The following is a 15,253-nucleotide window of genomic DNA, read 5'->3' as shown; positions in this document are numbered from 1 at the left end:
GGCTCTGCTTTCCCATCTGCAACTTGTCCAAAATGCAGCAGCTCGACTCCTAACGGGCACACACAAACAAGACCATATTTCCTTAGTTTTGGCTTCCAGGCACTGGCTCACAGTGTGTTTTACGATTAGATTTTAAGTTTTTGCTTGTTTTTTTAATCTTTAAGCGGGTTAACAGCTTCTTATCATTCTGATCTGTTAACTACGTACACATCTCAAAAGATTACTGAGCTCAGCTCACCAGATGTTTCTGGTTATATGTAGAAGCAGATTAAGGCACAGAGGAGATCAAGCCTTTGTTGTAGCTGCCCCTAAACTTTAAAACAGTCTGGTCTTTCACATCACGACTTAAGCAACACTCGACATCTTCATAGCCTGCTTGAAAATTCATTTTTATTCCTTGGCATTGAAACCAGACTTGACATTTGTTTGTTTTCTGTTTGTTTTTCTTGCTTTTATTGTTTTAGTTGTACAAAACTTTGGTCAGTGTTTATTGTTTTTCAAACATTTTTGTAAAAAAAAAAAAGACATTAAAATCTATCATGTAAAGACATAACTTCTTTAACTAGAAAACAAGTGGGTGCCAATCTTTTGTATGTGCTCTATATCTTCATTAGTAATACAGGATCATTATATAAATACAGGTTCCGCCTTTAACAAGACTCAGAATCACATACTAAGACTATTAGGGTTACTGAAGTGTAATCAGCTTCCAGCTTCCAGACACATGACCGTGATCAAGAAACTGATTTTTGTTAAATCAGTTTTATGATCATGTTTTGAAAATGTGTGGAAATGCTAAAAATAATGCACACTCATCCTTATATCTATATTATTGCTTTTAATATCTTCCCATACACACTGCTTAGCAAATACATTCTGAACCATGACAAGTTACACACTGACACTTAGTCAGGGAATCATTATTGTCATATTGTAAAGGTATATCCCTTTAGCTTTATTTTCCGATGCATTGACGGCAAATATGAAGACATAAACCTTCAAAGGTTTGCCATAGGTAACAGCTGGAGTGGAAAACAGCAGACCACAAGATTATGCAACCAGTTTGACTTTTTTTTCCATTTCATTTTACTTTCTTTTTGACTCTACTGCAGCTCTATAATTAGGTTTGGGCTTTTGTTAGGTATAGAATTGAGTGATTACATTTAGCCACCAAACCATGAGTTTATAGGTTTAAGGGAAAGAACATTAAAATACACACTTTCAAATTAAACCTTAAACCTTTGCAAACTTTTACCATCTGCAACACACTTCTTTGATTTTACCTTGGTTACCCAGGTTTACACATCCTTGGTTACCATGGGTACATGTTCTGCAACCATAACAACACCTGTGGAGCCTTTTAACACACAGTGTCATTGCACGGTTTTCTGATTTCAATGATCTCTGGTTTGGTCCTATTGAAGTGCCTTGAAGATTGAAAAATATAAACTACAACTACGGTTACCTGCTGCTTCATGACAAGCTTGTGGGTCTTTACAAAGCCTCAGTGGGTGAGGAGTTAGAATTGAGAACAGGTTGCTTCAGCATGTTGACATGTGTGTAGTTTCTAAATCCTGCAATACACAGCAACGTTTGCTAAGCTATGAGATATTCACAATTAGGCAGGGCAGTGGTACAAATTCTCATATAATTTTCATTGTGTTGCTTATTTAAGAATAAACATAAATAATTATGTTCCATGTCTATGTTTCCACACATATGATAAAGTAGTAATTAATATATATTGACATATTATTGCACGAGTACTCAGTTCTCATAGCTTGCATGATACCTGCAATTTTGATTATATAGTTAGTGCTTTGCACATGAGCAGCGAACTCCATTTTTTATCAGTAACACATTTATCAAGACTTATCAAGCCACATTACTCAATTGGGGTAATGTGGTAATTACTTGTTTTGTTTTGTTTTATATACGTAGATTAGTCTATCACACAAACATACACTCTCACTCGCAATGATACATGAGGGGACTTTTTTGAGGTTATCTTTTCCCCGTATGTTCCCCGGGTGTAACATCATTACCTTGAAAGAAAAAAAAAAACACTCCGACAGAAAAATATATTTCCACCAGTCACTTGTGATGACAACACAGAACATCTCACTAAGTTGCACATATACAAAAGCTGTGACAGAGATGTGAAAACCCACAGTCGAAAAGGGGGAAAGAAAGATTTAGATGTGTACTGCAAATAGAGATTGTTTTCATGGTTACTGGGCAGTTAACAGAAACAGTGTCCACCACTGATGGAAGTCTCTCAGTGTGCAGCACAGATAGCAGTCGTAGATAACCAGTTACCTCTTCCTGTTACGTGCAGCGACAAGTGCACTTTCCATGACGAGATAGTTGAAAAATCTCTGCTTGATTCACAGTGAACGTAAATCTCATTGATGTGACCTGTTTTCCTGCCTTTGGTCTTTTGTTCTCTTACTGTCACGGTCTTCTGAAGCATCATCTTGACTCTGCATCTTCATATTTTCTCATATTCTCACAGACAAATGAGGAGACACATGGAGACAGACAAATCACACACACATGTAGGCAGGAAGAGGATGAGAGAATCCAAGTTCATGTCCCTTCAGCATCTAGAGTAAACAAAAGTTTAAGTAAAAGCAGATGCGATGTGAGTTTTTCTGTGTGCACAGGGTGAATGTGTGTAGGCAGGGTGCACTGACCTATTTAAAAGTTTTCTGTTCATTCATGTCTGTGCCTCACAGACATGAAAGAAGAGTGTCAGCCTATGACAATCAGTTGCAACTTCATCTGCAGCTGTATTATTATATACTTTAGTGCTAACATATGGCAAGATCCACTTATTGTGTGTGTGTGTGTGTGTGTGTGTGTGTGTGTGTGTGTGTGTGTGTGTGTGTGTGTGTGTGTGTGTGTGTGTGTGTGTGTGTGTGTGTGTCTGTGTGTGTGTCTGTGTGTGTGTGGGTGGGTTTGTGCATGCACTTGGCAGCCACAAAACATTAATCCCAAATGCACTTATTGGATGTCTGCCCATTGTAGCCATCACTCATCCCAAAAGAGAAACTCTATGGGAAAAATGCAATCTGTCAGAGGGAGAGAGTTTTTTAAACAAGACGAGCAAATAGCAATGATCAAATGACAGCTCTGAGTAAGCTATGTGGTCACAGCAAGTGGTTAGTGGATTCCTTTGGTTGCTTTTAGTGTGTGGCACATTTTCATTAGACCAAAAAAGTGGAAAATGAAACCGTCCCCTGATCAACTATCTGTACTTCTTAAGTATATATAAAAGTTTAAAAACTGCTGATTCATACAAATCTAATGCATCCATCTGTAGGCAGTTACCTCATGTAACAGACGCTGTGCAGAAGCGTTTATTTATAACTCCATAGCTATGAGTTTAGGTGTCGCTTTTGAGCACTGTGTGTCTTTTATGACTTTTTTAAGGAAGTTAGACATATAAATATGTTAAATATTAATGAAATAGAGATAAACAAGTTGGTCATAACTTCTCACTAATACTGTAAAAGAGGAAGATTTTGTTATTTTGAAAACGGCTTCAGTTCAGCCTGTGAAAACAGCAGGCTTCAAATATAACATTGGCTTGAGAAGCAATAATTGTAAGAGTAAAAGTGGAGGTTTTAATTGCGCTGGCCATTTACAAAAAAGAAGCACTTTTAGTTGTTTTATGAGAACTGTAACTAAAAATAACTGTTAAAATAAGTGATCGGTGACTTGTTTTTAGAAGGACTTTGCTGGAACTCAGAATCCCACTGTTTTTTGAGAAATTCTGAGATTAATATTTCTTTTTACAATAATAAATATCCCTGAACTATCCCTTAGTTATGCTGCTATAGCCGTGGGCTGCTCGGGAACTTCAATTATACACTTCCAACTAACTCTTCTTTCCCCCAGAGTCTGTGTTTCATGCTTGTTTCTCCATAGTTTCCTCTTTCCTCTTCTCTTTATCCTCATCCCCCAGAGATGGCTGCCTGTGACAAGCACCTTGACGCACACATAGGCAGCACTGCAGGGTGAGCATCCATGTATTTAGAATACCAAGACACAAAAACACTAAATCACACTCTCACGCTTCGTAATTTTTCAGTCTCCAGTTCAGTTCAGCTCTCCTCATCTGGTCTGAACTGGCTACTAAAATAGGGAGCACATTATTAGACAATCAGTCCCAGCTTCTCTGCCAGCCACCCTAGCACTGCCCCGGGGCAGAGACTTCTGTAACAGGGTTTGTGCTTCGTCATAGCAGATGATATACTTGTTGGGGTTTTCTCGCCTTATCTTGCAAAATCAAACACCTTCAGGCGACTACTGTTGTGAATTGGAGCTATAAAAATATACTGAACTGAATTAACTGGATTGTCCTGTGTTTTTATGACTCTGAGTCATACCTGTCAATCATGTGGTATTAAAGTCAAAACAAAGGACTGAAACTTGACATAATACATAATATTGAATATAATTTATGATTTTGTTCTGGTTTTGCTTTAATTTGGCTATGGATTGTTCTAGACTTTTTCACCATTGACTCCCCTCCTACTTGAGAGTTTGCCCAACCAGTCTACATGTGTTTTGTGAACTTAGAGAAGGCATTTGACCTTGTCCTTCGGGGGTCCTGTGGGGGTGCTCCAGGGGTATGGCGAGTCTGGTCCATTGCTACAGGCCATTCAATCCTTATACAACCGCTGCAAGAGCTCGATCCGCATAGCTGGCAATAAGTTGGACTCGTTCCTGGTGGGTGATGGGCTCCACCAGGGTTGCCCTTTGTCACCGATTCTGTTCATAATTTTTATGGACAGAATTCCTAGGCGTAGCCAAGTGGCAGAAGGCTTTCACTTTGGTGGTCTCAGAATCTCATCTCTGCTTTTCGTGGATGATGTGGTTCTGTTGGCTTCGTCGGGTGATGGCCTCCAGCTCACTTTGGAACAGTTCGCAGCCGAGTGTGAAGCGGTGGGAATGAGAATCAGCACCTCCAAGGCCATGGTCCTCAGGGTGGAGTGTCCCAGAGACGAGTTCTTGCCCCAAGTGGAAGAGTTTAAGTATCTCGGGGTCTTGTTTACAAGTGACGGGAGAAGGAGCAAGAGATCGGGCATCTGACAAGGTAAGCGGAAGAAGATGGATGGATTTTTCACCATTTGGAAATCCCAATCAGAGGGATGAAGTTCATGTCCAAAAAAGTAGTATAGAGAACACAAGCAAAGGAAAACAGACACAGAAATTCAAAATTTTAATTTCAGGATAGAAGTCACACATGGGAAAAGAGGGAACATAAGGAAGCAGGGTTGTATCTACTGAGAAGAGTGACTGGATACAACACATGTCACAGTACGGCTGTGTGCAGGCAAAAGTAGGACCCAAACGCAAACTCACAGAGACAAAAGGTAAACTCAAAAAACACAGCTTTATTGCTGGCGTGGAGTGGGAAAACAACAGTACAAAACTAAACTGGGAGAACTAAAACACACGGCGCCACAGGGAAACATCACACAGCTATGAGGGAGACTACGACACCGAACTGAGGGAGACGCAGACATAAATACACCAAGGGTTAATGAGCGGAGTGGGAACACATGGGGAACACAGGTGACACTGATAATAATCACGAGACATGGCAGGCGTGAACACAACACTGACGGGGAGACGGGCGAGGCGAAACAGGAAGTACAGAGGTACAAACAGGAGGAGAGAGAGCACGGGGAGAATACCGACATAACGGGCAGGGGAGACACGGAATAAACACGAAAGGGGACAAGGACTCATGAATACATAGAGGGGCACACAGGGGGTGAGAGTCACAAAGGGAAAGCACACAGGGAACAACATAACAGGGCACTCAGGAAACAGAACCTAAACAGGGAACTGAATACAAAAATACAAGAGAACTAAGAATACTGGGCCAACATGGCCCAGGACCATGACGTCACCCCCCCCCCCTTAAGGGCTGGCTCCAGACAGCCCAAACACAGAAAAACAAAACCAAACAGAAAACAACCCAGGGCGGGCGGCGGGGGCCTAGGACGGAGGGCCCGGAACAGAAAACAAAAGAGCACAAAAAACACCGGAGCCCAAGAAAAACAACCCAAAAACACAGTGCAGTCCAGGGGGCCGACCATACGGACGGCAACGGTGGAGACGTGGAAACAGTTCAGGGGGCCGGCCGTGCGGAAGGCAATGGTGGCGACGAAGGAGACGACGGAGCAGTTCAGGAGGCCGGCCGCGCGGAAGGTAGCGGCGGCGGCGAAGGAGACGACGGAGCAGTTCAGGGGGCCGGCCGTGCGGAAGGCAACGGCGGCGACGAAGGCGACAACGGAGCAGTTCAGGGGGCCGACCGCGCGGAAGGCAGCGGCGGCTCTCCAGTGTTGGGCGTGCTGGCCATGGCCCGGTGGGCACAGGACCAGTCGAGGCAGGGCCAGACGAGGCAGGACCAGACGAGGCAGGACCAGGCGACGACGGGGCCGCAGCAGGCGAAGCACAGGCTGGAGCTGCAGGCGTGGGTGCAGCTGATGCAGAGGCCGGACCGGGCGTGGCAGAGGCGGAGGCTGGACCAGACGAGGATGAAGACTCGGATGAAGCTGGACCAGGCGAGGCAGAGGCGGAGGCTGGACCAGACGACGCTGAAGCAGAGGCTGGACCAGACGAGGATGAAGACTCTGATGAAGCCGGACCAGACGAGGACGAAGACTCTGATGAAGCTGGACCAGACGAGGATGAAGACTCGGAGGCTGCAGCAGGCGACGACGTGGATGGAGACACGGCTGCTGCAAACGTGGATGAGGCTGCCGGTGGAGCAGCTGGTGGCTGAACGGGCCCCTCGGACCCTCCAGCAGAGATGGGTGGCTGAACCGGCCCCTCGGGCCCTCCAGCTGGAAGAGACGGCTGAAGCAGAAGGCAGTCTGAGGCGGAGAGAAAGCTCACGCCATTCCTAGCAGGCTGAGAAGCAGCCTGAACAGCTGACGTGGAAGGAAGCTGAACGGGCTCCTCGGGCCCTCCAGCTGACGTGGAAGGAAGCTGAACGGGCTCCTCGGACCCTCCAGCGGAGACAGGAGGCTGGACGGGCCCCTCGGACCCTCCAGCGGAGACAGGAGGCTGGACGGGCTCCTCGGGCCCTCCAGCTGTCGAGGCATGACCAGCAGGTGTAGAGACCACCGGCTGGACAGAAGGCTGAGCAGGTGATGGAGCAAATGACTGACCTGCACAGTGGGTTAAGGGCTGGGCTAACGGAAGCACAGGAATGTCAGCTACGGGCCGGGCTGCTAACAGAGCTAACGACCGAACTACTGACTGAAAGGCATGCAGTGGCGATGGCGGTGTGGGTTGTAGACTGAATTCTCCTGAGCCCTCAGTAGAAATAGGGACGGGTGTAGGCACATGCCGGACACTAGCCACTCCCACCCGAGGAGTAGGTACGGGTGCGGAGACGGGCTGTATCCTGGCTGACCTCACCCTGGGGACCGGAACAGGCACCGGCAACGGCTGGGCAACTGCCCTTCCCACCCGAGGAGCTGGTACGGGTGCAGAAAGGGACAGAGCCTCAGCCGGCCTGGAAACCAGAGCGGGGACCAACTGGGCCTCAGCCTCCCCCACCCGAGGAACTGGTACGGGTGCAGAGGTACGCTGGGCCCGAGCTGCCCCGGGAGGAGAAACACGAGCAGGAAAAGGAGCAGGCTCAGAAAAAACAGTCTTAGAAACAGCAGGCTCAGGGTCGACAAAAACAGATCTATCAAAAATGAACCCGCCGTCCACTTCATGTTTTGCAGTCTTAGTATTAGCAGTCCTTGTTTTAATAGTTTTTGAAATCCTTGGGTTGACAGTTGTAGAGTGAGCTGACTTGGGGATGACTGAACCGGACCTGACAAAACCCGAACAGACGGAACCGGAACTGAGTGTGTTTGACCTGGTAGAGTGGTTCACAGTTTTCCCTTTAACAGCATTTACAGCCTTTGGCAAGTGCTTATTGTCTGTGATTTCTCCCTGTTCAGAGGGAGCAAAATGAAAAAACTTCTCCCAGTCTATGTCATCGTCCATCAGGGACACATCGACAGGATCAGGAGTGTGTCTATTGTTCTTAATGTCCAGAGAAGCGGAAGAAGGATAATCAGTGTTACTCACCACCGGGAGTTGCTTAACATGGTCCATCTTATTGCGGCGTGTGCGCCGCTTCCTACGGGGAGGGGAAGCGGGCGGAGAGAATAGCCGAGCCTCCGGCGTGCAGAACGGCGACACGGAGGCTGGAGCGTGGGCAATTGAAGGGACGCGGAGAATTCCCACCTGAAGCGGCCGCGGCTTGGGTGCAGGTGAAGCGGCAGGTGGGGGCTTTCGGCAGCTCCGGGGACCACCGAGAGCCAGCCGCGTTCCTCGGAAAATCCACCCGTAGTCAGGAGTGCGCCACGGCCTCAAGCGGAGCTCCTCCTCTAGCTCAGCAAAGGCAGCATCCTGACGCTCACGCAGCTGAGAGCGGTTTGCTGGGTCCATGTAATGGTCGTAGTCTTCTGTCACAGTACGGCTGTGTGCAGGCAAAAGTAGGACCCAAACGCAAACTCACAGAGACAAAAGGTAAACTCAAAAAACACAGCTTTATTGCTGGCGTGGAGTGGGAAAACAACAGTACAAAACTAAACTGGGAGAACTAAAACACACGGCGCCACAGGGAAACATCACACAGCTATGAGGGAGACTACGACACCGAACTGAGGGAGACGCAGACATAAATACACCAAGGGTTAATGAGCGGAGTGGGAACACATGGGGAACACAGGTGACACTGATAATAATCACGAGACATGGCAGGCGTGAACACAACACTGACGGGGAGACGGGCGAGGCGAAACAGGAAGTACAGAGGTACAAACAGGAGGAGAGAGAGCACGGGGAGAATACCGACATAACGGGCAGGGGAGACACGGAATAAACACGAAAGGGGACAAGGGCTCATGAATACATAGAGGGGCACACAGGGGGTGAGAGTCACAAAGGGAAAGCACACAGGGAACAACATAACAGGGCACTCAGGAAACAGAACCTAAACAGGGAACTGAATACAAAAATACAAGAGAACTAAGAATACTGGGCCAACATGGCCCAGGACCATGACAACACAAGCGTTACAGAATGGGGTTGTTTGGCTTTTGAGATTATATAATACAGCTGTGCCGCTTGTTATATACAATTAACATTGCTTTGAAATGACAGCTCAAGAGTGAGAATATCCTATTTTGTTAAATTGCTGTTGTCTCAACTCTTCACTCCTCGTGTCTTTCTCACCTCTGCTGGGAGGTGAGGAGAGGGGAAAAAAGGATTTACAATCAAGGTGGTGCAATTTAAGAAATGAGAAGAGGGAGCTCTCTCACATTTGGTGAGTAGGTGTAAAACTTGGGTGACAAATTTTGCAAAGTGATTAGAACCAAAATCCCCAAAGCACTAGCTAAAGGAAGCTAACATTTCTTGTAGCAATGAAGGAAGCTTTGGGAATGTGTAACCCTTCAATATTAAGCCAGAGTAATTTGATCAGAGCAGCTTTAATAGCCTTTTGTCATGTTTAAATGATTGATTAATTAACAGCTTGATTGTGAAAGAAAACCAAAGTGCAACATGAGCAATAAATAGAAGATGTTATCTAAACTTTATTTTAAATATAAAATTGTATTTGCCTTTATGAAGGATATGTGCATAGATGTATGTGAAAGACTGAAGTAGCCATTGCGACATCACCCTCTGGTTTTTGAGAACCAAAACCTTAAGAAGAGTTTGGTCATCTCCATGACAACTGCATAAACTTAGCAATTGTGGTTTACTGACAGAGAAATCTAGATAAGCAGGCAGATGAATATGAAAATATAGTTTTAATTCATTAAAATTTTGTCAGGAAATCCTGAAGCTTGCAATTTGGTCTGCGGTCGCTATAACTGAAAAATAGAAAGTATCATAAGTATCTTAAGTTAGGGGTTTGAAAGCTTTGGCAGCTCACTCATGATGATGGGAGAGTTGTATTTTAAAAACATATCTCTGAAACAAATCATATATGCTGATAAGAAATTTTAAATAAAAGAAAGCATCAGCGGGCATTTGGGGTCAAAACAGAATTCACTGCCATCCAGTCTGAAAGTAGAAGCTGCTCGAGTCTTACATCACAGTGGTGTGGTGGAAAGTTTCCTGTGGAAATTTTATAACGGCGTCCACTTACTCACACACACAGACACACACAGATGCAAGCACACACGGGATCTTTCCATATTGAAACAGACCAAACAGATCATAATCATATAGCTGCAGTTGCTGTTTACATCCTGAGACATATATCCCTTCTTTTTTTATTTCCCACCAGTCCACACTACCTTTAGACCAAGTGTGTCTAGTTTGTCTTCTGTTTATGAAGCTTATAGTAGTATGGTTTTTAAAAAGTCGTTCCATATTGTAGTGCTCAGCTAACAATGTGCCAGAAAGGGCATCAGGCGTAAAAAAAAATAACGCATAAGCCACATCAAACATGCAAAGTTACCCACTGTGGCAACCTCTTGTGAAAAAGGCAGCTGCCAAAAAAGCACCGCTGCATGAAACCTGAGTAAAGTCAAGAATAGTTCAAGCTAATGTGAGCTTTAACTTTAGAGCTTATCAGACTGTGCAAATTGTTACATATTGTAAAAAGTTTGGTTTAAATACTGTAACGTTACCTGTTATGGGCAAATAAACTTGTTTTTTCACGTGTCAGTATTGTAGATGATAGTTCAGTCCATAGCCATTACTTTAATGGTAGATATTCTGATAATAGCTGTAACAGTGATTGCAAAGAAAATAGCAGATTCCATTCAGTTCTGATTTTATTTTAGTGTTGCATTACACTCAATAATCAGAGTAATTTACAAAGTGCTTTGTAGTGATTTTAAAAAGGGTTATTTATGTCTTAGACACAAACTTGTTTACCTGAATGTTGCTGAATTGGACAAGTGCAAGTATGAAAGCATGTAATGTACCGTACACGTTGTTTCACACTGACTGTGACCATCATTCTGTGTGCCTCCGCTTCTTTTGCTTTTATACCGTGTATTTTTAACCAGAAGTGCACCAACTTTTTTTCACATCTGTGGTTTCCTTTAAGCGCCACAGACGCAAGTGAAAGGAGGCAAGGTATACTGACACATACGCACACAAATATACACACTGTTGTGGTAAAGGTTCTGCAGTAATGTTTGTGTTCGATCTCCCACTGCACACGCAACGGTTTAGCCAAGTTATTGCTATGCAGAACGAAGTGTTGTCAAATTTGATGCGATTGAGAAGACCTTTTATGTGGTTAGAGTTTCAAATGAAGACGCAAAGGTCGTGATCACGGGTTGCCTTGACACCGGTTCGTATTTACGGAGCAAAGAGCACCAGCGCCAACTTTAAAGCACAGCCGCAAGGAGCTGGTTGTGCTTTAATTTAAACCACTGCTGGCTGCTGCTGACAACAGCGGTCTCATTTTGTGTTACACCCACCTATGGTTGCCATAGTGTTAAATCTCTTCGACAAATATAATCTAGTTGAAAAGACGGATTTTAATTCATCTTCGTTCAACTAATACAGACGTGTTTTCTGTGTTGCTGCACAGTATTTACTGAAGTCTTTTCCTTGACTAAGTAAACTGGATGACTAAATTTTTACTCTTTATGATTAAAGAGAGTGGAATCACATCTTGGTCAAACATTAACAATCATCCATGCTATTTGCTTTACTAGTAAAACGATTAAAGCAGATCTCAGAGATGTGCATGTAGGTCTTGTCGGTCTTAAGTCTGAATGTGGGGTGACTGAAATGTAAAAACACTTCTAAAACCGAGAACAGGAAGCGCTAAAAGCTGAGAAGTGTGGATAGAGACAGGGCACATGAAAATTGGGATGCAAATTTAACTATTAGTCATTATTCAGAGTAACAGGATTGCACTTTATAGTCCTTTGCAGTTACTGTACAGCCTGTTCGTTAAAACCTTTATCCCTACAAACGATCGCCTCCTCTTGAAACCAAAGCTGATAAGATCCGTGAGAGAAAACCAAAACATTACATAACATTAAAAAAGTTTAGTAGAGTATGTGTTCTCTAGGCTTCATTCACCTAGTTATTCACTGAGAGGACTTTAACATACATAACTTAAATTTGCTAAATAATGATTTCTGCACACTATGAGCCCCAACAAGTCAACAGATCTACCAAAAAAGGCTACTTTTGGCTTGGAAATTACAATAGTAAATGGACTGGTTCTTATATGCCACTTTTCTACTTTAATAAGCAACAAATTAACAACAAAATTAAAGTAAATAGGCCACAGTTGCACAGTACGGGCCTTATACTGTGACAGAGAGAATACAGAAATACGTGGGAAATCATGTGCCTGACTGGTGTTTTTGTTCTCTGACAGGTGGATAATGGAAGGAGTGAACAGAAGGATTGATTTCCTGAAGCAGGCTTGAATTAGTCTGAGGGAGAAGGAGCTCCGCCACCTCAGTAGTGTGGGCTGGAGCGGGTGAGCTGGGTGCTCCCTGATGGAGAGCAGTTTGTGACATACTGTCCCTCACCTCCTGTCCCTCACAAATGCCTCAAAATTCTGACCAGTGATGGTTCCAGTCATGTGGATTAGTTTGTTGATCCTGCTGGCATTTCTGGCACTGATGATGTTCCCTGCTGTTCCCCAGCAGACAACAGCAAAGCAGATGGCACTCACTACCACAGACTTCCAAGCATGTCACTTTACTTTATACAACGTGTCTCATTCAACCTTTCACACACATTCATTCATTCAAACACTTTTTTAAAATATCTGATTGTTTTCTATTCAAAATTCACACTCAACTCAGGACTCATGGTTTTATTATCTTGCTCATGGATTTTTTGGCATGCAGACTGAAGCATCCAGGGATTGACCCACCAACCTTCTGATCAGTAGATGACCTGCTCCTATCCTTTAAATGTTTTAGTACCTTTTCTAAATTGGTTGGATTAAACTGCTGTGTAGGGATGGTAATCAAGAACTAGTTCTTGTAGAGAACTGGTTCCCAGTAGTCCATTTCCTTGGAATTGTTAGTCTGCTTGCCTGTTGATCCCACTAATTAGTTCCAGTCAGGTTGCTGAATCTGTTTACAAACTAAACACCAGCAACATGCACAAACATCAACACAGCATGCAATCATTTTGTACAAATGTAATGTTTTTGATATGCTGCTTAGCAATGGTGGTGACTGTCAAAGCAGAAACCAGTGAGACTATAAGAGAATTGCTAAGATGTTGAATCTATAAGTAATTTTTATAATGGAATCAGAGTCACTAAATTCTTATTAATTTCCATCTCTACTGCTGTGTAGAGATATTTTAGATGGTGATGGTGTTTACCAATTGCCTTTTCAAATTAAATAACACAGTCACTGATATAATCATTACTTGATCAGACCTCATTTAATTTGCTTCTGATAAGCATTATTATCAAGACAACTTGACATTTCCTGCACAGGCAGAGCAACACTTTTCATGCTTCTGCAAGTGCTAACATGGTGATAGTCAACAACACACGCACTCGTGTTTTTACAGCTTTACTGTTGGAACACCTAGGTCAATAAAACACAACCTGAGCAGGTAAAAATATAATGGATCACACATCGAACAACTCAACAAATTCATATATCATTCATCTGGATCAGAAAAAAAAGAATTATTATGCAGTTTACAGGACTAGTCTCTCTACAGGGATTACTGATTTTTCCTCAGAAAACATTTCAGTTCATTTATACAAGATGATTTAGTGAGATTAGCATACACAGTATATTGTTGTAACATCCTGTTGTACAAACAGGAATGTCTTATTGACACTAAGTGAGATCAGACAGCGTTTGTTATTCTGCGCTCTGGTATTCATCCTAGCTCTGGAGCCAACACTGTACAGGAACTCCATTCATTATCGCAACATTAGTTGGCCTTCCTATGCCCTAAAGAAAATGTTTTTTGTCTATTTTTTTCCCTTTCCTGCTAACTGCAGCCACTTCACAGCTTATCCAGGTTCACCGGAGGGAAACCCTAGCAACAAACTTGCCAGGCACCCCTTTTCCACCTATTATTTCCTCTCTCGTCATAGGTTCCTTCCTGAATGAGAGGGATTTACAGCTGGAAGATTACATTTCTCTATCCAAAACCAGTCACATTTCTCACTGTTGAAAGGAAAACTAATATTTGGGTGTGTTTTCTTCTCTGTGTGCACTGCTATAACCTTTTTGTTTTATCCTCTACTCACCTCTTAAGACTAGCATAAGCAATGTGTGGTCCAGGATAGACGTAGGACGCCTGTCCAAGCCTCCTCGAATGTAAACCAATATGATGCTTCTTAAATTGTGACAAACTCTCTGTTTGAATGTGTGCGCACATCACTTTGGTGGGACGTCAGCTGGAGCCCTATGAACTTCTCTGTTTATATCAGGATCCATTACGTAACATGTGTCTATGTCTATTTAACATGTATACAAAGACATACAGAGAAAGAGAGGGATAAGATTTAATAGAGAGTTTGCACTATCAGAGTTTGCACTATTTCACTAAAGATGTCTTCTCCTCTTTTCCACCTAAATGAATCTTTATCAGCCTGCATTTGAGGGGAAAAGTCTTCCTCAGCTATCATGTTTATTGCTTTTATTTTGTCTTCTTCTTATTCCCTCTCTTGGCCTCTCTGTGAAGTGAGGGGGCGGAATGAGGTGATAGAGGGCAGATGTTTCCTCCCCAGCTTTGAAGAAGCTTGTAAAGATCAGGAGAGAAACTATCACTATCGGGGTATACGCCACAGAGGCTGGGCGTTTTTACGAGGGAACCCACAATCGCATGCAGCAGATAAAGAGTTGATTCTGGCAACAGTTTTGGAAATGGTAGCTCACTGCTCAACCTTGTGCTGCAGCTGCAAAACCTAAATGTCAACCTAACACCTCATTACGCAAGAGCTGCTTTAACGTTTTTATAACAGCGCAACCACTGATGCATCCTTTTGCAACATGTGTTTGAACACACAGCACTTTGTTCAAGAGGGAGTGGCAGTCCTTCTGTACACAAAGCGCTGCCATGATGAGGCTGTCTTCTTGTAGCCATACAGAAATTAATACTGTGATAGTGCAGTGCGTCACCTGGCACTCCTTTGGCTAAGGGTGCGAGGCCTCAGGTTGCTCTTAATTGCCCCAATGGAGATGTATGTGTGCAGTAAATCCACATACTACCACATTGTGGTCAAGGAAGTGACTGGGAAGTGATACCA

This window comes from Rhamphochromis longiceps, linkage group LG6, assembly GCF_057381845.1.
Source record: "Rhamphochromis longiceps isolate RC_006_pf linkage group LG6, R_longiceps_female_GT1.1, whole genome shotgun sequence".
Taxonomy (NCBI): Eukaryota; Metazoa; Chordata; class Actinopteri; order Cichliformes; family Cichlidae; genus Rhamphochromis; species Rhamphochromis longiceps.
Note: the sequence above shows the minus strand (reverse complement) of the source record.